The following is a 24,518-nucleotide window of genomic DNA, read 5'->3' as shown; positions in this document are numbered from 1 at the left end:
TGACAAGATGATACCAAAATTTCTATGAAATTTTGAAAAAGATCTAAAATGACAAAATGATTTTTTAAAAAGTAACAAAATATATTGTTTCCCAATTTCAAACTTACACATCCCAACCTCAAAACTTATATAAAGCTGCAGTTATACATACAATGAAGTATTGGCATAAAGCTATACAGATTACTGAAATACAACTGCAAGTCCAGAAATAAACCCTTACACCAGGATCAGCTCACTTTCACTAAGTTACTGAGGAAATTCACCAGAGGAAAGATAGGCTTCTAATAAATGCTTCTAAGAAAATTGGACAAAAGAATCCAAAAATTCATTTGGAACCATAAGAGACCTAGAATAGCAAAAGCCATCCTAGGCAACAAACTCATGGCAGAGGGTATAACAATTCCCCATTTGAAACTATACTACAAAGCCACTGTGATAAAAACAGCATGGTAATGGCAAAGAAATAGGCCTGAGGATCAGTGGAACAGACTGGAAGACACAAAAACAACTGCAGATGTAATCAGCTACCTCATCTTTGACAAAGGAGCTGACCATCCTCAGTGGAGGAAAGATAGCCTCTTTAATAAATGGTGTTGGAAAAACTGGATCTCAACCTGCTAAAGATTCAAAGTAGAACTTTATCTCTCACCATGCACTAAATGAAAATCCAAGTGGATTAAAGATATAAATATTAAAAAGAGTCACTAAATTTGCTGGAAGATAAGTTAGGCAGAACTCTTGAAGACAATGGTATAGGAAAAGATTTTATGAACAAATCCGCAGTAGCAGAGGAACTAGCAGAAAGAATCAACAATTGGGATCTCATCTTATTAAGAAGCTTCTGCACTGCAAAAGAAACCATCAACAGAACTACAAGACAACCTACAATGTGGGAAAAAAAATTTCCCAGCTGCTCCTCAGACAAAGGACTCTTATCTAGAATATATAAAGAACTCAAAACAATCAGCCCCTCAAAATATAAAGACCCAATTCAAGAATCGGCATCTGAAATGAACAGACATATCTCAGACAAAGAAGTAAAAGCAGCAAGTAAATATATGAAAAAATGCTGCACGTCACTGGTCATTTGAGAGATGCAGATGAAAACAACACTGAGATTCCACCTCACCCCACAAAGAATGGCTGCTATCAAGAAATCAACCAATAACAAATGTTGGCGGGGTTGTGGGAGAAAGGAACCCCTCTCCATTGTCGGTGGGAGTGCCGACTAGTGCAGATTTCCACTATGGATATCGATATGGAGATACCACAGAAAGCTGGGACTAGAGGTTCCTTTTGACCCAGCCATAGCTCTTCTGGGTATCTTTCCAAAGGAATTAAAAGAATCGTATCACAGTGACATATGCACACCTATATTTACAGCAGCACAGTTTGTAATAGCTAAAATATTATAGCCCATATAATATATTATATTATAAAATATATATAGCCCATTTGTCCATCAGTTGGAAACTGGATAAAGGAGATGTGGTTTTTCTATAAAACGGAAGACTACTCAGCCATAAAGAATGAGAAATTAGAGTCATTCATATGAAAATGGATACATTTTGATGATATACTCCTAAGTGAAATAAATAAGTCGCACATGTAAATACCGAATAGTCTCTCTGGTGTGAAAAACTATAATAGTACACAAGATTATAATGAGATAATTAACAATGTGAAATAGGAAGAAAAGGGCTAAAGGTGTAGGGAAAGTGGGAAAGGTAGGGGAAAGGGAAGAAGGGAAAAGAAAAAATATGAGAAAATGAAAAAAATGGAAATAAAGTGTTAGTAAATGGGGAGGGGAGGAGGGGGTGAAGGGAGGGCAGGGACAAGGGGAAAAAATGAGAACCAAGACCTGTCATGTAAAGGTACAAGATCCCAGTGATGAATGTAACTGTAATATATACCTAGAATGTACTAATAAACTCAATAAAAAGAAAATTGGACAGCCACCTGCCTGAAGATTAAGGTAGACCTTTATTTCACATTGGATTTCAACCTACCACAGATTAAAATTAGACCCATATCTTTCACTATGCACTAAACTAAAATCGAAGTGGATCAAAGATCTAAATTTTAAAACAAAAGCACTAAACTTGCGGGAAGATAGGCTAGGTAGAACTCTTGAAAACATTGACATAGGAAAAGACTTTATGAACAAAACCTCAGTAGCACAGGAACTAGCAGAGAAGCAACGACTGGGATCTCATCCTATTAAAAACCTCCTGCCCTGCAAGAGAAATTACCAACAGAGCTAAGAGACAACCTACAATGTGGGAACAAAACTTTACCAGATGCTCCTCAGACAAAGGTTTACTATCCAGTATATATAAAGAAATTTTAAAAAAATCAGATCCCCAAATATAAACACCCAATCAAAAAATGGGCATCTGACATTTAGAAATGAGAAGAAAGGAGCTAAAGGTGTAGGGAAGGTGGGATGGGTAGGGGAAGGGTAATAAGGGAAAAGAAAAAAATGTGAGATAATGAAAAGATGAAAATAAAGTGTTTGTAGATGGGGAGGGGAGGAGGGGGTGAAGGGAGGGCAGGGGTAAGGGGAAAAAAATGAGAATCAAGACTTGTCATGTAGAGGTACAAGATCCCAACAATGAATGTAACTGTACTGTATCCCTAAAATGTACCAATAAACTCAATTAAAGCTGAAAAATAAAATGGGCATCTGAAATGAACAGACATTTCTGAGACAAAGAAAAGGAGCAAATAAACATACAAAAAAATGTTCAGTATCACTGGTCATTTGAGAGACGCAGATGAAAACAACACTGAGATTTCATCTCACTCCAGAATCAATGTCTCCTATCAAGAAATGAACCAATAACAAATGTTGGCCAGGCTATAGGGAGAAAGGAACCCTTCTGCATTGTTGGTAGGAGTGCAGACTGGTGCAACCACTGTGGTGACCAATATGGAGATACCTCAAACAACTATGGTTAGAGGTCCCATTTGACCCAGCTATTCCCCTGATGGGTATCTTTCCAAAAGAATTAAAAGATTCATACCACAGCGATACATGCTTATCCATGTTTATAACGGCACAGTTTGTAATAGCTAAATCTTGGAAATGGCCCAGTTATCCATCAAGTGGAAGCTGGCTAAAAGTGTGGGTTTTTTTTAAACAAAATGGAGTACTACTCAGCCATAAAGAATGGGAAACTAGAGTCATTTATAGCTAAATGGATACAATTGAGGCCATATGCTTAAGTAACATAAATAGGACACACATGTAAATACCAAGTAGTTTCTCCTGTGTAAGAAACTGAAAGTGCAAATAAGAATCAAAATGTGTAAGAGACAATGTGAAACAGGAAGAAAAGGTCTAAAGGGGAGGAGGAAGTGGGAAGAGTAGGGAAAGGAAATAAAGGAAAGGAAAAAATATGAGAAAAGGAAAAAATGGAAAAAAACTTTGCAAATTGGAAGGGATGGAATGGTTGAAGGGAGGGCAGGGGAATGGGGAAAAAATAAGAACCAATATAGATTATATAAAGCTACAAATTCCCAATGATGAATACCATCATATTGTACGCCTAAAATGTACCAATAAACTTAATGAAAAAAAATTAACACAGAATGGGTCAAAGACTTAAAACAACAAAAATTTTAAAACAAAACACAGGCAAAATTCTCTAACTTAATAAAAAAAATTCTTAACTACAACACACACACAAAAAGTGTTTCTTGTCTTTCTTTGTTTTGGGGGGTTTTGGGTGTTTTGTGGGGGGGGTGAGGAGATGGGTGTGTTTGTTGGCGGTGGTGGTGTTGCTGCTGCTAGTTATTGAATCCAGGTTCTCAAATATGAATTAGTTAGTACCATACCACTGAGTTACACCCAGAGCCCCAAAATTTGTTAATAATTTAGAGCGTATGCATCTATTTTGTTTTCAGTTGCTTGGGTGGATAAGATTAAAGAAAATACAATTGCTCTAAAAGAACTTTCTGTCACTCAGTTACAGTGGCACATGGAGAAACTGTATTCATCCAAAAGAGAATAGGACACATTTGAAAACAAAGGTGGTCCTGTGATCCAGTTTCACAAATAGAAAGACTCAATATTTGAGTCACTATGGATCCTTTTCTCTACCCAAAAAGGAGATCCCTCCTACTAGGAGCCATTAGAATGGTCCTCATTTTTAAGTTTGTAACATCTGGACCTCATTATAAATAAGACATTTAGGAAAACTATATTTTCTTTAGAGAAAAACATTCTTAAAATATACAAATCCTCCACCATATATTTTTAATACTAAGGAAAGAAAATAGGACTTCTTTTAATCACTAGCCTCAACTTCTCAAGCAGCCCATAGAACCGATATCAATGCAAGTGCTATGCCTGACAGAAACTCATTCTAAAGATTTTTCTTTGCTCTGAAAAATAATGTCATCACTATGGATTCCACACTGAAATCAAAAGACAGAAATGATAGCATGTTGTTAAAATGTTAGCAACTGCATTCCATTTTATGAAAAGGCAACTTGGTTTTCCTGAAAGAGAGCGTTGATTATTTTTCTTACAACTGTTCAAGAGTCTCACAACTGTTCAAAGTGGAAGAGTTACAGCATGTGCCAACTATCAACCAGGAAAAATGAACCTGATTCATAACTCACTTTGAAAACGTCTAGTCAGTCAATCAAGTGATTTGTAACCATAAAGGCTGCCAGAAACTGAATGAGTAATGGACCACAGTAAAATCCTTGGCTTTTTTTTTTAGTATTCTTATTTCATTATGTGACTTTTATTGCCATTTTTATCACTGTTTCTCAGCAGAACAAATTATATCACACATATTTACTTAGAACTTTTTGACTATTAAATAAGCTAAAGAATGTACAAAATTAATGACTAGAGTATGTAATGTCTTTCAACAAAATTAAGTCTTACTAATTATAGCTTAAGTAAGGAAATTTTTATTTCTTTTAATCATCAAACTTTCTTCCCATATCATATAAATTATTTAGCCAAAATGCTATTCAACATAGCTCATTTTAATTCAGTGTACCATCTTAAGTAATTTCCATGTAAACTACAACAGTCATTTAACAGAATCTAGTTGATATCAGAAACTTTAACCTTCCTTTCAATATCTTCATCGTATTGTTTTTCCTCAGATGAAACTACAGTGTAATCTGATGGTGAAGGCACATTTAACCTATGTAAGCTATGAACAGACAAAACATAAAAACCAACTTAAAGCGTGGCATATTACTAAAGGGTTAATATGGTAAACAAGTGTTTTACAAAATGTAAACAGACTGAACCATATAAAAATGTGTCATTCTAGTAACTACTCATCCTAAAAAGCCTTGATCAGGATTGCATGGCATAAAAATTAGTTTTAAAATTACTAAAACTTTCAATGTGATAACAGATAGGGTCATCCACTTACTTCCTTTCTATAATTTTTATGTTGAAGGATCTTTTCCCAACATTAAATGGATTATAAAGCACCGGAGTAAGGAAAAGTTAGGATCTATTATATTCGTTATTGAAATCTAGTATTTATGAAAAAAATCAACTATCAAAATTCTGCGAAAAAAATTCACATAGCAAATGTCTGACTGTTCAAGGCAACAAAACTCTGAACACACCCTTCACACTGACGCAAGAAGCTAGCACGAACAGGGTGAGAGGCGGGAGAGATATGCTTTTGCACACACAGCACAAGAGTTCTCCACCACAGAGTTCGCCTGACCTCACTCCCACACTACCTGCCAAAATCACCTTTTCTTGCCTAGAGAAGCTAACCACTCATTCATTCAGCAAGTGTTTATTAAGTGCTCACTCTGGAGCCAAGGATTATGCTCAAAACTAGGAACGCAAAAATGCATTAGACAAGCAGCCTTCGTACTTACACTTCGTTGGGAGGGAGTCCGGGGATTTAACCCAGGGCCTCTTCACGGATCTACATCCCCAGCCCCTTTTTCTGTTTTATTTTGAGATAGGGTCTTGCTAAGTCACTAAGTCACCCAAGCTGGGCTAGACTTGCTCTTCTCCTACCTCAGCCTCTTGGAGTACAGGGATTGCAGGCATGTGCCACCGTCCCTAGGGGCATTTGCCCTTAAAGTAACTATAAACTAGTAAGAAAAAAGCATATTGATAAAAAAAAAAAAAAAGCAGTAAGATACGGGTTCTGCAGTGGACTCGTATACTGGGGAGGATTGTGATGGAGGTCAGTTGCCAAGAAAGGCTTCAAAGAATTCACAAAGCTGACTCTCAAATGAAAACTTGGTGCTTACCAGGACAGCAAAGAGTAAAGACCAAACGGGTCAGAAGGAATGTATAAATGAGGACAAAGGTACCAAACAGTTTAGTATGGTAGCAGGACCACAAACCGTTTGGTTGAAAGGGAATTCACACGGAAGGAATGTCTTTGATATAGGCTACCAGAGTAAGTGTGAAGCTGCGTGCAATGGCCCAATAACAGCAGACTTTGTGTGTAGACTGAGCATAATAATATCCATATTCTATAAACAGAGGAAATCACCAAAGGATTTTGAATATAAAAATCACAGAAACATAGGCTTCTAAAAAGTAAAAATATGTATTATTTTCGCTTTCCTCAACAATGGTCAAAGTAGTGTTTCACATTTTTGTTAGACAACTAATAGTACCATTTCAGACATCATATTTAATGTTTATATGTAAATACTACCCTAGAACCAAGATCTCAGCTTCCAGCAAACAAGAATCAAACAGCAATTCTACTAACTCAAGAGTAGAGCAGACACTCAAGATACATTTCCTAAAGAGGCACCGAGAGTCTACTTAAAGAACTCATATGGATGACACGTGCGTGTGTGTACACACAACAATACATGTAGTACCTAATACAACAAAAGACTTCAAAAGTTATGTCAACACAGTGTCAAAAAAGCAAGTATTTTGGCTTGGATGTTGTTGGCATACCACAATCACAAGTGCTATGGTACAAATTCATTGTGAACTAGCTAGACTAGCCTTCCAGAGTGAAGCGGCCCATGTGTACTCACATACAAAACGTTTCAAGTGAGCCGGCAGTGTAGATCAGCGGTAGTGTGCTTGCATAGAATGCACAAGGTCCCTGAGGGCAACAAAACTTCATGCAGCTTTACACGGCATATATAAGCAGGAGCTTCGAGATTCATAGTTCAGTTTGGATTCTGGGTTAGCTACTGACCTTATGTAAGTAAGTCTTAGTTTCCTCATCTATAAACTTTGGGTAATGATTCCTATGTTATATGACAGCTGTGAAGACAGAATGAGAAATAGTACTTAGCATAAAACTCAGCAAGTATTACTCAATAATAGAATTTTATTACCATAATATAGTAGAATTATGCTAGTACTATAAACTCAGCGTTATACATTAAATATTTTCTGATTGCTTTCATTATAATATCAAGGAAATATCAAAAGCCTAGTACCACTGAAAAGGTTTGGAGTAGAGTCATTGGGAAAATGATAGTGACAATAATAATAATACTGAGTCAAATCACCTAAAAATAATGTTTTTAAGGAACAATATTTTGAAAAGTGTATCAAGTTATACTTAACAATTACAAATATAGGAGAGTCCTATCTTATTATAGGAATACTGAGATACTTTTTAGTAGGACATGTTTCCATTGCATAATGAGTACAGTCCTTGGGAGTTGTTGGGACCTGTACATAACACAACTGAATTATTTTTCATCGCCTTCCCTTCTCCTCCCTCTCCTCTCCCTCCTTCTCTTGGCCTCCCTCCCTTTTGCAAAGGACCTGTCTCATTACTTCCCACTACCTTTTATTTTGCTCTTTATTTATATTTTGAGTTTCTCAAGGCCATTTGGTCAAAGGTTTGGTTCAACTCTGATACTTCTTAGTTGATTTTTTTGTCTACCTGATTTACACATTTTGTGACAATGGGGTATTGAGGTCCCCCATTATAATTCTGTCAATATTTATTTAATTTTTTAAGAACAGTAGTGCTTGTTTTGTAAAGTTGGGTGTGCTGGTATTTGGAGCATGCATGTTTGTAATTATTATACTGAAATCCTTCTGTGAGGAAAAGAAAATTATTCAGTTACAAACTTTTCTCCAAATAAATATTTTTTTCAAAACCTTTCTCCATATTGTTCCTTTTTTACTTCATGTCCTCTTCAGAAACATTAGTATAAATGGTTGGGCTGGGTATAATCATATAATATCTACATGTACATCTTTTTTGTTTGTTTTAATTAATTTGATTTGTACATGTAAGGAATACAATATAACGACACTCATCATTGGAAATTTGCACCTTCACATAATCCATCTTGGTTCTTATTTTTTCCCCATTCCCCTGCCCACTTTTTAACCCCTTATATCTTCATCTCTAAAAGGAGGTTGGACTTCAGTGAACATCAGTTCTACCAATCTTTGACCTCACCAAGAAAAAAACTAAAAGATGATAACTATTTTTTAAATGAAGAAATTAATAATCATTATGGAAAACAGTGTTGAACCTTCTAAAGCAATTTGAAAGAGCTATCTGTAATTCAGAAAACCTCCTCCTGGGTATATACCCAAAGTCAATGAAACCACCACCTCATAAAGAAACCTATAATCCCATGAGCATTACATTATTGTTCACGATAGCCAAAATGCAGACCCAAAGAAAATAGCGCATGATCTCACATACATGTGGAATTTTTTTTTAATGTCAAATATACAGAGTTAGAGAATAAGACTAGGATGCGGTGTTGGGGAAAGGGAACAGAAAGGTGCCATGGGATGTAATGTTGCAGATATATAGAGATATATAGGATGAACAAGTGCAGAGACCCAGAGTACAGCACGAAGACTATATGTAATAAAAGTGTGTTGTGTTTCAGATTTATGTTATATAAATAGATCTTAGCTATCCTTGTAACAAAAAAGTAATTTTGTGACTGCATATATATGCTAATCTACTTGACTATAGTAAACGTTTTATTATCTATATGAACCCCATAATATTATAGTGTAAACCTGAACATACACAGTAAAATTTATGTTTGAAAGAAAAAAAGAACACTAGCAAAGCAAGGTTGTAAAGAGAATTTACTCTGTAATCTGAGAATTATGAGGAATCAAGTGAAAGCAACTAGAATAAAGAGGACAAAAGTAACATCAGGACGTGTATCAAGTTACCATTACACACACACACACACACACACACACACACACATACATTGATTAAGTAGGAAAGACTTAGTCAAATCACAAATGTAATTAATACAGCAAAATGAAGCTATGATTATTAAATAATTCACCTGAACTACAAATTTCTCTGCAAATATACTACTGACTCTTATTAAACATATAGAGTCACCTACTATATTTCTGTAACAGCAGCCTGTGACGAGCATTACCGATGGATGCTAGCTGAATTACCAAATGATTTTATTTGAGAATAGAAGGCAAGCTGTGCATGATATTCCACTTAACCTGAAAATTCTGAAATAGATGCACAATATATATAATTAATTTGTGATTCTTTTCTAGTCGATATTCATTCGAATAAGTGTCACGAATTATCAGTTAGTTAGCATGAGTTATATGGAACAACTCTTAGCTTGGTCGGTGGCACACACCTGTATTCCCAGTTACTCAGGAGGCTGAGGCAGGAAAATTGCTGGAGCTCAGGAGTTTGAGACCAATCTGGGCACCATAGTGAGACCCCCATCTCCAAAAAAATGCCTGCTTTTAAGTATATTCAAAAACAACAAATCACTACTTCCACTCTTTTTCATTGTTAGGCTGATTTCCGTGCTATTCTTTAGAATCTAACAGTGAAACCTCATAGTTCAACATCTCAGTCATGTCTCATAAAACAGAATTTAAACCAAACTGTTGTCTCATAGCACTACAAACACAAAATAGTAATACATCAGTCATGTATGAAGATGGCATTGACTTTACCATCAGTAAAATGGGCTTCACATTGTTTTTCTACAGTGAAGACAGACTTGTGGATCCAGCCAATTCTCTTGCCAAAGCTCCCTGGTGAACAATAGCTTACATCTGCAGGATAAGTATTACCAGTGGTCAGAGAAAATGACAAAATAAAATAATCAATACAGATATAAAACCTGTCTTTGGCCCCAAATAACTGTATGCTTGTTAAATTTAAAACATGAAAATAAAAAACAAAAACATGCAAACACTGTGTAACACTTATATTAAAAGTTCTATGTTCTTACTCGCATACATTCATTATATTCTCTATATCACTGATATGCAAGTAATCAGAGCCTGACCTTTACCCCTAACTAAAAATGTTCTCAGCTGTCTTAACAAAAATAAAGATTGTTTCTGACATGTGAAATCAGAAGTGCATAATGATAATGCTCAAAGCGTGAAAGTTTGCCAAGTTTCTATCCCTCATCACCAGTAGCAATAACTGAGGAAATTACAGAATATTTTTGTTAATGTTAGCAATATTCTCAATAGCATTGAATGCAGTATGACTACAGCCAAAATTACTTTGACATTTCCCAGAATTCTGAAAAATACTCCTACTTTATATGAAGAAAAAATACTTCCATTACTAGCTACAGTGTACATTCTTGTTAAAACACAGATTTTGTGATAAAATCTTTCTACTCATTGTTGCTATGGAATTTTATTTATTTCTTGTTGAATCTCTTTCATGGAAGTTAAGGAGCCAATTAAATATTACTGAAACACATTGTTTATCAGCAAAATTAATGTTAGGAGCCTCTTTATTATTTAAGAGAATAAGAAATTAGGTGAAAACTGTTAAAAATCAGTAGAAGCAGTTAATGACTGGATAAAATTCAAGCACAATCACAATGCTAAGTCCCTATAATAAGCAAAGAATTATTTGAAGTTTCCATGAAGAGGTATAAAAATAACAAGGCATAACACACAAGCGCCAGTCAGTCACAGTATTGAAATTATTGAAACATTTTTCTTTCCATTCTCCAGCTTTACTTGTAAAAACAAACCGCTAAATTCTAGCCCAGCTGCTGTGCTAGAACCGGAAGGATGAGTGGAAAAGGACCACCTCATACCAAGGATGACAGGTGTTACCAAGGTGAATCTCTGAGGCCCCTCCTGCATACAGAGATCAGCAGATTTCAACAGAACTCCTGAGAACACGGGCTACCAGCTGTGACTCAGGTCTACCACCACCTGTAAACAAACACGCGTGGCTAATTTTGAAGCACTGTACAAACGCTGCCAGTCATGATTCCACTCTGAGGGGTCATTCCGGTATATTCCCATAATAGCACTTCGTCATATGCGTTCCCTACCACCTTTGCCCACCCACTTACTAAGTCTACAAGACCTTCCCTAGGCTATAAAAGTTCCTCTTCATTTTGATTTCCAACGTCTAGGATGCCTAGCAACACGCTTAAATGGCAGTCCAGTAAGAAAGAAAGAGATGAAAACTTTGATATGTCCTGCAATCAGTTCTATAGCAAGTTTTATAGAAAGTGCTACATATACTTAAAGGAAAGAAAATATGGCTTAGAATATGCTGTTTTGGATAAGTGCCAAAGAATAAAGCTGGCTGTGGTGCATGCCTGTAATCCCAAATCTCTCGGAAGCTGAGGCAGGAGGGCTTAAGCTTGAACCCAGCATGGGCAACAGAGCAAGACCTTGTCTCAACAGAAAAAGTAAAAGAGGGACTAGGGATGTAGCTTGGTGTAAAGACCTGGGTATGGCGTGGGAAGAGTAACTGCTGAAAGTGACAAGAAGAGAAAGGAAATTCTTACTGGAGGAAAGAAATGTAAAATTATGCAGATGCAAAGGGGTACACAATATCCTGAAAACTTCAAGCGGTTTTGGGGAAAGTAGAAGATGAAAAGAAAGGGACATGAGAAAAATTGATTGCAGAGGTGCCAGATATGACAAAAGCTGGGCTTCTTTCCTTACTAAAAGAGTTAAGCCAGGGTAATGACGTGGTCATGAAAAAGATCTTGGCTGCCTCCCCAAAGTGTGGCTGGGGGACAAGAGCAAAAGCAAAAGATGGAATCACACAGCACAAAGCTGGCCTAACACTGTACGGAAACGCAGTGACTCAACTCATCACCAGCAACCCTCAGGTCTGTGTCTCGGTGGGTTTCAAACTCTGATGCACACGGGGAGAATAGTAAGGGTTTTAATTTATTTTATAAAACTGTTTATGTGAAATAAACTCAATGGAAAACATAGCAGGAACTTGACAGGCATTATACCAAGATGCCAAAATACTGTAGTAATAACGACCAGCGCTGAGGAGCAGGGACATGGGTCATGTTTTTCTTGTTTTTGATATTTTCCAGACATCTAGAAAATAAAATTAAAAATAAATCCTACAGCAATGCCTTGAAGTTTAATAGTTAAAACTGGCTTTAACTCTATGAGAGGGCCCAAGCTAGAAGTCCTTGACAACATAATTGGCCATAAAGCCTTACTTTACCACCACAAAACAGGCACAGCATAATTAGTCCTATATCAGGACCTTAACCGTGTTCCACCTTCCCTCCCTGACAGCATCTTCTTGCCCCGAATGCCTATGGAAATCCCAACTTCATTGTGCCACCAGCTACAATGAACTTACCTATCCCACATATTTTGATATTTAATCATACTTAATTTATTAAAAACTATTCCCCATGGTTACCCAGTTTGTTCAACCTACAACTTTTCTAAAGAATAAACAAGTACAAAATCAGTTCTATTCTAAAATACATATTCACATGCGACTTATATATGGACAGACATTCATACAATTATACCAAAGTGCTGATAAACTTCAAATTTACATGTGTAGCCACCACTAAAGAGATTTCAAGGATGCTAGCTCCGAAAAAGTGCCTTTTGTTGTAGATTGAATTGCATTCCCCCAAAAAATGCTGATGCCCCAACTCTAGTTCCTGTGAATGGAACCATGCCTGGGGTAGGATCAAACACCAAGTTAAGATGAAGTCACTAAGGTGGACACTAATGCAGAGCGACAGGCGAACTCATAAGCAGGGAAAGCTGGACACAGATTCTCCTTCACACCCCTGAGAGGAAGCCAACCCTCGGACACTTCGATGTTGGATTGGTGGCCTCTAAACTGCGGTATAATAAATTTCTGTTGTTTAAGAAGCCACCCGGTTTGCAATATTTTGTTATCACAGCCCTAGAAAAATAACACAGCTGCTAACAGATACCTTGTTTTCCCTCCTGAAAAGTCACTAAAAATAAAAATAACCTGAACTAAGACTAGGAATTTAAAAATGTCTTTCTATATCATTTTTCAATCTGATTTCACTTGTGCTATTTAATAACTAAGCCAAACTGGTGCCAAGAACTCAATTGCATAGACATGATTTTTCCTTCATTGTACGTAATACCATTGATACACACATCACATAAGCAAACGCTGGAAGATGTTATCATTCTATATATACTAGGATGTAAAAACGACATAAAGTTATACAACTGTTTTTTTGCTTTACAAGGGAGCTGTTTTATGCACTCTTTGTACCTGTGAGGATAGGGTTTACCTATTTTAAAAGATAGCATAATGAGTTCCTTGGCAAGGAAAAACCATCGCAGCATAGGCCAAGAAGGGACTCCAGAGTGTCATAGTTCAGTAGGAACCATGCTCTGTCACTCGCTAGCTACATGGCTTGAGCAAATTACTTAACCATAGTTGAGCTTCAAACTCTTCATTAGTAAGATGGGAATTTTAGCCTTTTATGGTAATAGATTGACTAATACATAAAATATGATTCACAAATCACAATCAAAATAGGGCTTCACTATGTATATGAAAGAAAAATTCACAAGGTAAGGGTTTTATACTTCTCTTGGATAGGAAAAATAATTAGGCAAGCTTATGTAAGATCAAAAGTCTTGATCATACATACTGTATATAAAAATCTTGCCCTCAGCTAATTCCTTACAAGAAAATGCAAGAGTTTCAGAATTTTAAAATTATATGTCAGAACTCAAAATATATTTGAACTTTATCTTAGAACTAAATACAAATACAACCATAGTGGCCTTGGGCTTTGTCACGGTCATCATTTGGAACATGGCTTCAAAATTCCAGTGCAGCACTCCCATCTTCCCTCAGATCTGTCCCTTGGCCAGCTCAAAACACTTCCTTTATAACTTAGAGTGGCATCAAGGGTAACTCTAGAAGTACGGATAAATCCACAGGAACCTGCTACAGGCATTATCAACATGTGTTCCTCTTTATAAATACAAATCTTATAAAACATTTCTCTCAAAAAATTAAAAAATTAGGGCTGGGTGTTCAGCTCAGCAATAAAGCATTTACCTAGCATGCGCAAGGACCAGGGTTCAGTCCCTAGCCCTGCAAATAACAGCAGCAGCAGCAATAGCAATAATAAATTGTAGAAGAACTGCTTTGGAATTCAAATACTTCTTTTGAGAAATAGCTAAATAATGCAAAACGTAATAGATCACCAAAATTCAAAAGAACTTATCATATCAATGTAAACCCTTTATTCTTTTGTTAACAGTTGCAATACTTAAAAACTGAAACTTATGCCTGTATTTACATATTAAAAATAAGAAAAAATTCATAATCAATTCAAGAAAAACTTTTACAGAGAAAATATTGTTTTATCTAAAACAGTTATTTGCACTGGTCAAGTCAGTTGGAAAGTAAACCAACAACTGACTTATTGTGAGAGAGCTAAATAGTAATTATCTTGGCATCATTTACAAACTTTGATGAGTACAAAACCATACTCAGTGCTATAATAAGTTCAATATTAACATCAAGACCAAATGTAAGGCTTTTAAATATCTATACAACATGTTTTGCCTTCATATTTGGTACAGTTCCTAACTTTAATCCAGGCTTTGTTATTTGAATTTTACAAAAATGAACATGCTTCTAGCTAAATTAAGCAACACAAAGCCTCTTTTAAGAGAATACTCTTATGTAACTTTTTTTTCTTTTCTTGGCTGTACCAGAATTGAACCTAGGGCCTTGAGCCATATACCCAGCTTTTTTTGTTTTGCTTTGTTTTGTTTTTTTAGGTGGGGGGAGACATGGTCTCTCTAAACTGCTAAATTGCCCAGGTTGGGCTCAATTTAACCATCTTCCTACCTCAGCTAACAATTTTTTATTTGCAGAGAGAAATTGACATATGTAATTTAAACAAAATACTTTAGAGTATGGAGAAAAATTCTAAGATCTTATTTCTTAAAACTGACCTGAAGTAAGCAAATGCCATACTCACTCAAAATACATATTAATAATATTAGAATTGTGGTGATCTCCAAATTATAATTCCAAGAATTTTTTTCAAAAGGTAAACAGCAAGGGAAAACTAAACGTATTTTCTTTTTCCCTTAAAATCTCCATATGTTGAGCTCTTATAACAAAAATTACAAGAATATATTATGAAAACATAATCTATTAAATTTTGGTAAAAGACCATATCAATTGTTATTCTTCTGAGTGTAAGAATTATCCCTTTCTCTACTCCATATTTGAATATGACAAAAATTCAATAAATATGTGTTGACAGGCATCTTAAGAACCCTAAGATAAAATTAATGTGATTTTCCTAAGAATTAAAAAATGGAAAAAAAATCTTAACGAGCTCAGAATTAAATGCAAGACATGAGGAAATGTTTATAATATGCAAATGTAACCTTGGCTGAAGAAAATTCTACCTCTTTTGTTCAAAGACAATCTGAGTTCATATCTACAAATTCTATATTGATTGTCTCCATAGAAAACTTACAACCCATGCTGGTTTTGAAAATTGCTCAACTTGGATTAAAATGAAATCGCTGAGAACTAAGTAGAAACAGTACCAATATCTAAGCTCCTATAAAATTGGAGCTATATTTTTTTCTTGAGGTTCCATCTACCTGTTGAAGCAACACGAGAAATTTTAATCAGTGTAGAAAATTCCTTATACAACAGATGTTCATCAAAGTTTACAATTAAACAAACAATTGCTTCCCCCCACCCCCGGTACTGGGGATTGAACTCTAGACCTTGTGCTTACAAGGCAGGCAGCAGAACCACTGAGCTAAATCCCCAATCCACCAACAATTGCCTTTTAAAACATTCTCACACACACTCCCCTAACAAAAGCCTTCCCAGATAGAAATGAAAGAAATAATATTTAGTAAATGTGATCAAAATAATTAATCCCTTAATAAAATGGATACTAAATTCTGATATTACATTACATTAGATCACCCCTTACCAATCTGATATGCTGGGGGATTTCTTACTAGGATCTGTGGAAACCATAAAATAATTTGTCCCACTATATTCAAAGGAAATATGCTATTTGACTTGCTGATTAAAATACAAGTGTCTTGATAATATTTCTACAATTAAGAAAGTTAGCATTAGTAGTTTCATCCACCCTAAAGAATATAATTACTAGTATTATAAGTTTCCAAATCTGTGTTTTCATAGAAGCAAAAAACAACTTATTAATCCAGTAATAGATTTGGGAAAGGATGTCTTTACAGTAAGATCTATACCTCCAACCCTCAGCTTTGCTGCTATTTTTTCTTAAGAGAGCATGGCATCCTGTGAATATTATGACTCAGGCTTTAGTCATCTCAACCAAGAATGAATTAAATTTGTTAGAGTAAAAACCTGAAAGAAAAAGTACATGCATGTAATCCTAAAACTGCCATTTTTAGAATGAGGTTTTGCTCCATAGAGGTTTTTAAAACTTGTTTCCACATTATTCTATTTGTGCTATTTTCCCTTTAGTTAGTACTCTGGTAAGCTGACTGCTTCAGAAAAAAAAAAAGAAAAGAAAAGAAGCTAATTTTCAAATAGAAAGTCATTAGCAATGTCAACATCGCATGGACTACATAAAAAAGGAAAAGGTAATTCAATGAATTCCAACTGTCAAAAATTCGACATGTGTGCATGTAAAAGAGACAGTTATGTTTTTCCCCTTCCCTACATTCTTGGTCTGGCTACCTTAAGGAGGTCAGAAAATTAACTGTAAGGTAAAGAGCCTAGTGAAAGCCGCATTATACCCACATCATCATTCTATCCAGGAAAGTCCAAAAATTACAGAATGGATTCACAGACTCCAGGGAACATGCTGGCTTCTCATCCTATAAAGGGGCTTCCAGGCTGACGTGGATTCACTGTTTTCCCCTCAGGGGAAAAAAAAAAGTGTTCTGAGAGAAAAATATCTCTTTCTTTTTACTTCTCTCACCCTTCATTCTCCCCTCCCTTACTCTGATTCTGTTTCTCCCTAAGAACAATCGCCGGATTGGAGTATAACACAGTCAGTGGTAGGGCACTTGCCTAGCATGTAAGCCCTGGATGTCACACACACACACACACACACACACACACACACACACACGCACTCTAAATCCTCAAATGTGACAGGCAATGTGGAGTGAAGAAAATAATTCCTGATGTCTGTAGACCTGGGCTTTCTTCTCAGTTCTGTGACTCACTACATGGTCCTGGTTAAGTTAATCCAAGACTAACTTTGCTGAGCAGAGGAAAGCAGAAAACCGGGCCTGGGTTTAGGTGATTAGACTAGAAGGATTCTGACAGCATCCATGGCTGACATTTTAAAACTCACTTATTTTAAAAGACGAGTCATTTAGGTCAACTTTTAGGCTATATTTTTATAAATGACCTAAAAGGCAAAATGCATGACAAACGTCAAATTTAGGATGATGGTTATTTCTTCAAGAAGCCATCAGGAAGGATTTCAGTTTTATTGGGAACATTTTCTTTTTCAAACATCTGGGTTTGGGATACATGGGTGTGTCTGTAATACATATATATAATCATTTTGTAATACATATAAACTTCCTAATCAGTTTTCTAATAAACTACCAAAACATCTTTAAGCAAAAGCTAAAATAAATAAAAATATTTCCCTGGAATTTTAAAGGTCCATGAAAAAAGTTGAGTGTGTTCTCGGACATTCTCCTGCTAAGCTTCAAAGGTGAACATCGGGGCCGGGGGAGAATCCCAGTAGTGAAGTGTGTGCTCAGCATGTGCAAGACACTGGGTCTGATCTTCAGCAGCACATTAAAAAAAAAGATAAATATCACTATGTCCCTCTAATTTAAGGGAAAAAATGAAACATGCTTTAACTATTTCCAACCTTCCAGTTCTGAAAATATAAAAACTACACAAATGGTATGAAACACAATAAACCGTGTGCTTAATAGCATGATAAACTCACTTCAGAATATTGAGAGTGACACCTCATAATCCGTCCTCTAGACGTATGCCTAAGAGAAATACATTCAAGAATCACATTTGAAAGCCTAGTGTTTAATCATCATGTTGTTTGTTTTTATGGAGACAAATAAGAACTGCAATAATTTACTAAAGTAGGCAAAGGCCTTTTTAAACCTCTACAGTGAATCTACCTGTAAAAACTAAGCATTTCTGATATCTCCAAAATTTTACAACAAAAAAAATATAGGTCATTCAGCAAAATATATTTACTGTATACTACCATAATAGCTATTTAATTGTTATCATTATGATGCAGATATAGAATGGAAACAGATGTTCCTTTTTCCTTTCAGCAAAGCACAGGAAAAGCACAAACTTGCTGATATTGCATGCATGGACGACTACCAGAGCACAATAGAGAGAAAAAAAAAGACATTAGCACGTGACAATATTAGTTTTTACTACACAACTAATTGCATAAAAAGTATAACTTGAGATCATTAAATCAATATAATTTTCAGCACTACAGAAGGGAAACAAGTAGATTTGTATAACCAGTCTATGTCACATCTGCAGTTTGGGAAAATACTTCTGAGAGACTAAGTATATGCAAAATGCTACTGGTGCTTCCAGAACACAAGGAAAAGAGTGTTGTTCTGTTTTCTTTGCTCCAGCAACATAAATTAGAATGCTGCCTCTACAGAGAAATTGTTTAAAGTACCACTATGTATTGGTAAAACCTTTCTGGAAAACAATTAGGCAAACAATATAAAGAATCTTCAAAAATAGTCTTTACTTTCTGCCCAAATAATTTTTAATAAAATATTAAAGGGAATAAACATAGCAACTCTAAAAGACTTATTTAAAAGGCTACTCATACAAGATCCCAATGATGAATGTAATTGTACTGTATACCTAAAATGTACCAATAAACTCAATGAGAAAAAATAAAATGCTACTCATAACAACTGTATATTAATAAAAAATTCAAAATATATATTTTCCAAAAGTACAGCAATGATTACCTATATATGTTGAAACATTATACAGGTGGGGTTTGGGAGCAGAGTGCTATGTACAGTGCTTACCTGGCATGCACAAGGCCCTGGGTTCAATCCCTAGTGCACACACACACACACACACACACACACACACACAAATGTGTATATATATCTGATAGTTTTATTCACATTACATTAAATTCCTAGACAAAAAAATAGACAAAATATAATTTCTAATACAGTCTGGAGATGTAGCTCAGTGGTGCCGCATCTACCTGGCAAGTACAAAGTTCTGAGTTCAACCCCCAATACTGAAAAAAAATTTTTTCTCTTATGAGGAGATGATACTTTTTAAAGAAATTGTTCATATTTTTATGTTTTGACACTCCTGGTCACTGTCCAAAGTTTCCAAAAATTATTTGAGTCAAATGCTCCTATAAATACTTATGGATAAATTGATAAAGTTGTGTGAACATATTGTGTGACTCCAAAATTTGTCATAAAAAGGAAAGGATTTTTTCGATCACATAATTTCACATTTTCCCCCTCGTTAAACAGAATCCTCTGCAAATTAGGAAATGTTTTTATGAGACAAACATTATAAATATTTACTTACAATCTACTAGCATATTGTTTTATATAATGCCAATTTCAGAAATATTTCCATTCAAAATATTCCTGAGTCAAAATAAGAAGCTTAGTAATTGCTCTCCCCAGTATGCAAATAAAAAGTTTGCCATAGCTTTCCTAGGACTCTAAGTTCCCTGATTTTACTTGTACAAGAAGGAGCTGATTTGTCTTAGGCCATTACTGTCTATTACTTGTAGAAGTCTTGAAGAAAGGTGGGAAGCAGCAAATTCTGGCAATCTGCCTAAAGAGAAATCAATGAAACAAATTAATCCTTCCTTGGCTGCAATGACACCGTAATCCATCATTCAGAGCTGCTTTTATATACCAAATCAGAGAGCAGCGGAAAGAGCCCTGGGGGACATCACAGACAACAACTTACACCAACACTGGGGATGTACTGAAGAATCAGTTTATTTAAAGCGGATAGATTTCAGTTGATTGCCTATTTCGTCAAATAAAGATTTTTCTTCCACAGTGTGGTGAACCCAAGGGCCAATGACTATATCTTGAGAATCCAGTACAATATATGCTGGCAGACATCAATAGGGAATGAATTTTTTAAATAATTAGCATCATTGATTAGCATGGTCAAATATTTGGGTAGAGTAATATCACTTTTTTAATTCAACTTTCAGGTATTATACATGTTCCTTGTTTTCAGTGGAAGCTAAATATAAATTCACCTCTAACATACATCTTAACTAATCAACTCCTGGTAAACTATATTTGAGGAGTTTATACACACACACACACACACACACACACACACACACACACACAATGTAACACTTGAGATATATGTAATGTCCTAGATACTGTGTTAAGTTTAAAGACTTGAATTTTTAAATTTCATCTCTTGTGCTGTGAATCCCAACCAGCAGGTCCATTTATAAACAGCTTGTTTTCATATGATAACTAAGTCTTTGCTTTATGATATAGCTGACAGTGCTAAAAGATAAATTAAATGTGTTTTTTTCAATAAACTTCTAAGGACCAGGGATTTAGCTTAGTAGTTCCACTGCCTGCCTCACAAGCTCAAGGACCCGAGTTCAATCTCCAGTACCAAAAAATAAAAAATAAAATAAAATAAAATCAACTTATAAACAATATACAGTACTCACCCTAAATATATGTAATTTTTCCAAGTATATTTATGTATACTTATATAAAAGCATTTATGCTTATGTGGAGATGTGTGCACCTGAGTTCAACTTACTAGAGGAAGGTTTTCTAAGTAGAAGAATATTCCCTAGATTAATAGTAATGACAAGAAATATAAAGTCAAGGTGTATTACTTTTGTTAAATGCATGTATCATTTTGGGGGTTAAATGTGAGGAATTAGTAAAAGGATGTTTAAGAACTAAACAAACCAAAAAAAAAACTGTCATAATGATCTCCGAAATCTGAAAACCCCAAAATATTTCATCTCTACCTGAAATAGAAGAAGTGATTAAATAAATGCTAACCAGCCAATTTCTGAATGACACCTTCGATTTCAAGGTCTGTGGCCATGTGATCGCAATTCCTGGCCATGCTGATGCATTTTTAATTCAATGCATGAATCTAGTATTTATTGATTTAATAAGGTTAGGGGAATTACATTGTTGCTGCTACTGATGAACTGTCAGCAATTTAATTTAGTGAAATCTTACAGACACACACACACACACACACACACACATATGTATATATTAGGGAAGAGAGAAGGACAATAGCCATGTAAATTTAATCCTTTTACTACCCAAAACAGTAGCGAGAGCAAAAATTCTTTCCTAGACTGCTTTGTGATCCAGACTTGTGAGTTTTTCTTTTCCTTGCTTGTTTGGTTTTGGAACAGGTTGTTGCTAAGTCATTAAGTTGCATGCCCAAGGTGGACCTGAACTTGGGGTCCTCTTGCCTCATCAGATTTCTGTGGTCACAGGCACACTCCACCTCACTGGGCCTCGGCTGACATTTCATTTTGCTAACAATGCCAGTCACTAGCTGACTGAACTTACACAGAAGGACTGTAGCACCACCTTGCAGGTGCCCCTTCAAAATTGAGAGAAATGACATATTTCCCTCTGCACTCTCTCATCTCTTCTCACATATGCTGAGATACACACACTTGGGCTTGATCCCTTACCCCGTCACCTGTCAGGGTTTCAGGGAGCCCATCAGTGAATTCCCTCTGAACCCTAACATTTTCCATAGAATCATTATTAGCACACAGGAGGACAGACAAGAAGGGAGAAAACTGACTTTAGAAGCAGTTCTGCCAAAATGCAACCAAAGGACAGAGGTTTAAAGTGAGTGTCAGGTAAGGTGGTATTACAGGATCCATCACCATAAGGGGGCAAAAGATCCACCGAAGTGCTAAAAACCAAGCCTCATGGATCATCAGAAAACCCTTTGCATTGTGTACTGTTTATTCCCCCAGCCTGGACGCCTGGGAAGCATGCTGCAGCCGCTTCTCCCTGACTTTGAAGAAGGGATCATCTAAGGATCGGTGCTGCTGCTGGGGTCAGTAAAACTATGCTAATTGGTGAACCTAATTGCTTCAAGCAGTCCTGCCTCTGAACTGGAAGAGCCCAGTTGGAGTCAGTCTGTTCCTAATAAAATGAAGAAGCACTGAATTAAATTCCCAAGGAAGTCCCTATAAAAGTTTCCATGGTGTAACCAAATGATTTCACCTATGCTATTACCTCAAAGATGACATCTCTGAAAGAAAGCAGACTCCGGTCGGGCTCCATACTCATAAACTGGCCGAGCTTAGGCTAGTGAATCTGGATTGATTTAAAAAGCCTTCTTCCAATCAGATGAAGTCATTGTGAATTAGATGCTTTCTGTTAACAATGTCACCCTTCTCCACGTTACCTGCTCACACTCGCAGGGCCTCCCGCGCCAACACCTGGAGCTCCAGTTCCCGGCAATCAGTGCTGAAAGGTGACGGTATTTCCGGTCCTCGATCCCCGTGTGAAGGAAGATACTATTCAGTGTGTTGGTGGCGCTGTCCGTACCAACTCTAACTTGAGATTATAAAGCAATCTCTGGGAAAATTCCTGAGACACGGTCTCCCAAGATTTTGGGGCTGTGTGTGCGAGTGTTTTAAACGGACGGTGTAACAGCTTTGCTGTGCTGCTCCAGCCACATAGACGGATGCTTAACAATAAAAATAAATAACTAAATAAACAAAAACACCCGAAGGCCCCTAAGTTAACTCTCGCCGGTTTTCCAAGCTTCTTAAAACATTAAAACAGAAAATCGGGTTCAACGTTCTCCAGCCGAGGCCCAGGCCTTGCTTCCTACCCCTTCCGGCCCAATACCTGTGAAAGACTGGCTGCCCAAGACGGGGCAAGCCGTCCCATCGCCCCAGCCCGCAGAGCGGCAGGGACCAGTGGGTTAACGGGGAGGCTCGCTGAAGCGGTTTCCTTGGACTGTGGGCTTTTGAAGCCTGCACAGCTGAGCGGGGGCCGAGCCGCAATCCCGAGAGCTTTGCAGTGCTAACCCCGGGGCATGAACTGTGCCGCCGCCGACCTGGGGGCGTCGGCCCGGGTTCGGGAAGCACGCGCCACCCCCCACCCCCCACCCCCGGCCGGGCCTGGCTCCCTCTTTGAGCCCCCTACTCAGGCTCCAGCTTTGTCACCACGCGTGCTCGCAGAGAGGTGCCCTGAAGCGCTAGCAAGCGCGCAGCCTCCTGCTGGCCCCTGCCGCCGGGGGCCGCCACCCCGCGCGAGGCTGTGCGCCTGGACTTGGTCCTCTCCCGCGACGGCAGCTGCTCGCGCGTGCCGAGCTCGGGGTCGCACTTCACACGCTCCTGGGGCAAGGATGGAAGGGCCCCTGCCAGGACCCTGGTTCTCCGACAGCAGAATTCCTTCACAAGGGAGCGCCTCTGGGCAGTGAGGGAAGCAAGGCTTAGGCTCTCTGTGGTGCCTGATGGCCTGGAATTAAGGCCAGCACTGCCCCGAGGGGAGCCCTGGGGACCCAAGGCGGTCGGCATTTCAGGGAAACCTAGGACACCACTGAGATCCGCGGGAACCTGCCTCCAGGTCCGGGACTCCATCCTAATGAGCCCGGGCATGAGTTTGAACTTGGGGCCTTGTCCCTGGCTCCGAGACGCCGGAGGACTATGCAACGGCCCTGGAGCCCTGCTCTCCTGGGGCTGAGAAGGGGTCAGGAGCTCAACCGCTAAGAATCTGTGGGTCTTGGTTACTGAGACCCACACAGGGAAGAAGCTCAGGGGGTTGGTAGACAGCGTACAGGTGAACCACACGGGGACCCGCACACTCCTGGCCTTGGGACTCTTAATAGCATGTCTTCAAATCTTTGACGTCGAAGCTCTCCCACCTAGCGACGTCCGCGCCTCTGCAAGAGGTTCTGGGGAAATTAAGTTTCTTGGGCCGCTTTCATCCCTGTGGGGTGGGCTCCAGGAGGAAGGTACACAATAGCTGCGGCTGAAACACCTGCTATCTCTCAGGGCAATGAAATGTGGCGGTCATTGGAGCCATTTTTCCTTCTGCTTCCAGAGGAGCTAAAACCTGAAGCACTAAGATGACCCTTCCCCAAAATGTAAATCCGCTGCTAGGGACACCACCGCCTATATCCTGCGGAGATTCTCCTTGCCCACCGAGAAAGCCAGTAGCTCTTCTCTCCTTTTCTGTGCTAGTTTTAAGGTCTGTGCTTGAGCCCAGTAAAACACTCCTTTAACCGTCTAGAGACTCG

At 37.6% G+C, this 24,518-nt stretch overlaps 1 long non-coding RNA gene across 9 annotated transcripts in view; it reads right to left on the bottom strand.

The window, feature by feature from the left end:
• LOC104871329 overlaps positions 1-23,096 on the bottom strand; it is a 114,124-nt gene extending 91,028 nt beyond the window's left edge. For 2 of the 9 annotated variants that reach the window (XR_004518622.1, XR_782836.2), the window contains exon 1: positions 22,674-23,089. This is a non-coding gene — a long non-coding RNA (uncharacterized LOC104871329). Of the gene's footprint in view, positions 1-7,178; positions 7,246-22,673 lie in introns of those variants that run through there. The other 7 variants (XR_004518616.1, XR_004518623.1, XR_002025789.2 and 4 more) reach the window with 6 other exon arrangements.
• Positions 23,097-24,518: the final 1,422 nt, after the last annotated feature.

This window comes from Fukomys damarensis, unplaced genomic scaffold (genome assembly GCF_012274545.1).
Source record: "Fukomys damarensis isolate Sample0158 unplaced genomic scaffold, DMR_v1.0_HiC HiC_scaffold_3, whole genome shotgun sequence".
Taxonomy (NCBI): domain Eukaryota; kingdom Metazoa; phylum Chordata; class Mammalia; order Rodentia; family Bathyergidae; genus Fukomys; species Fukomys damarensis.
The sequence above is the reverse complement of the archived record's forward strand: the minus strand, read 5'-3'. Positions and strand labels throughout refer to the sequence as shown.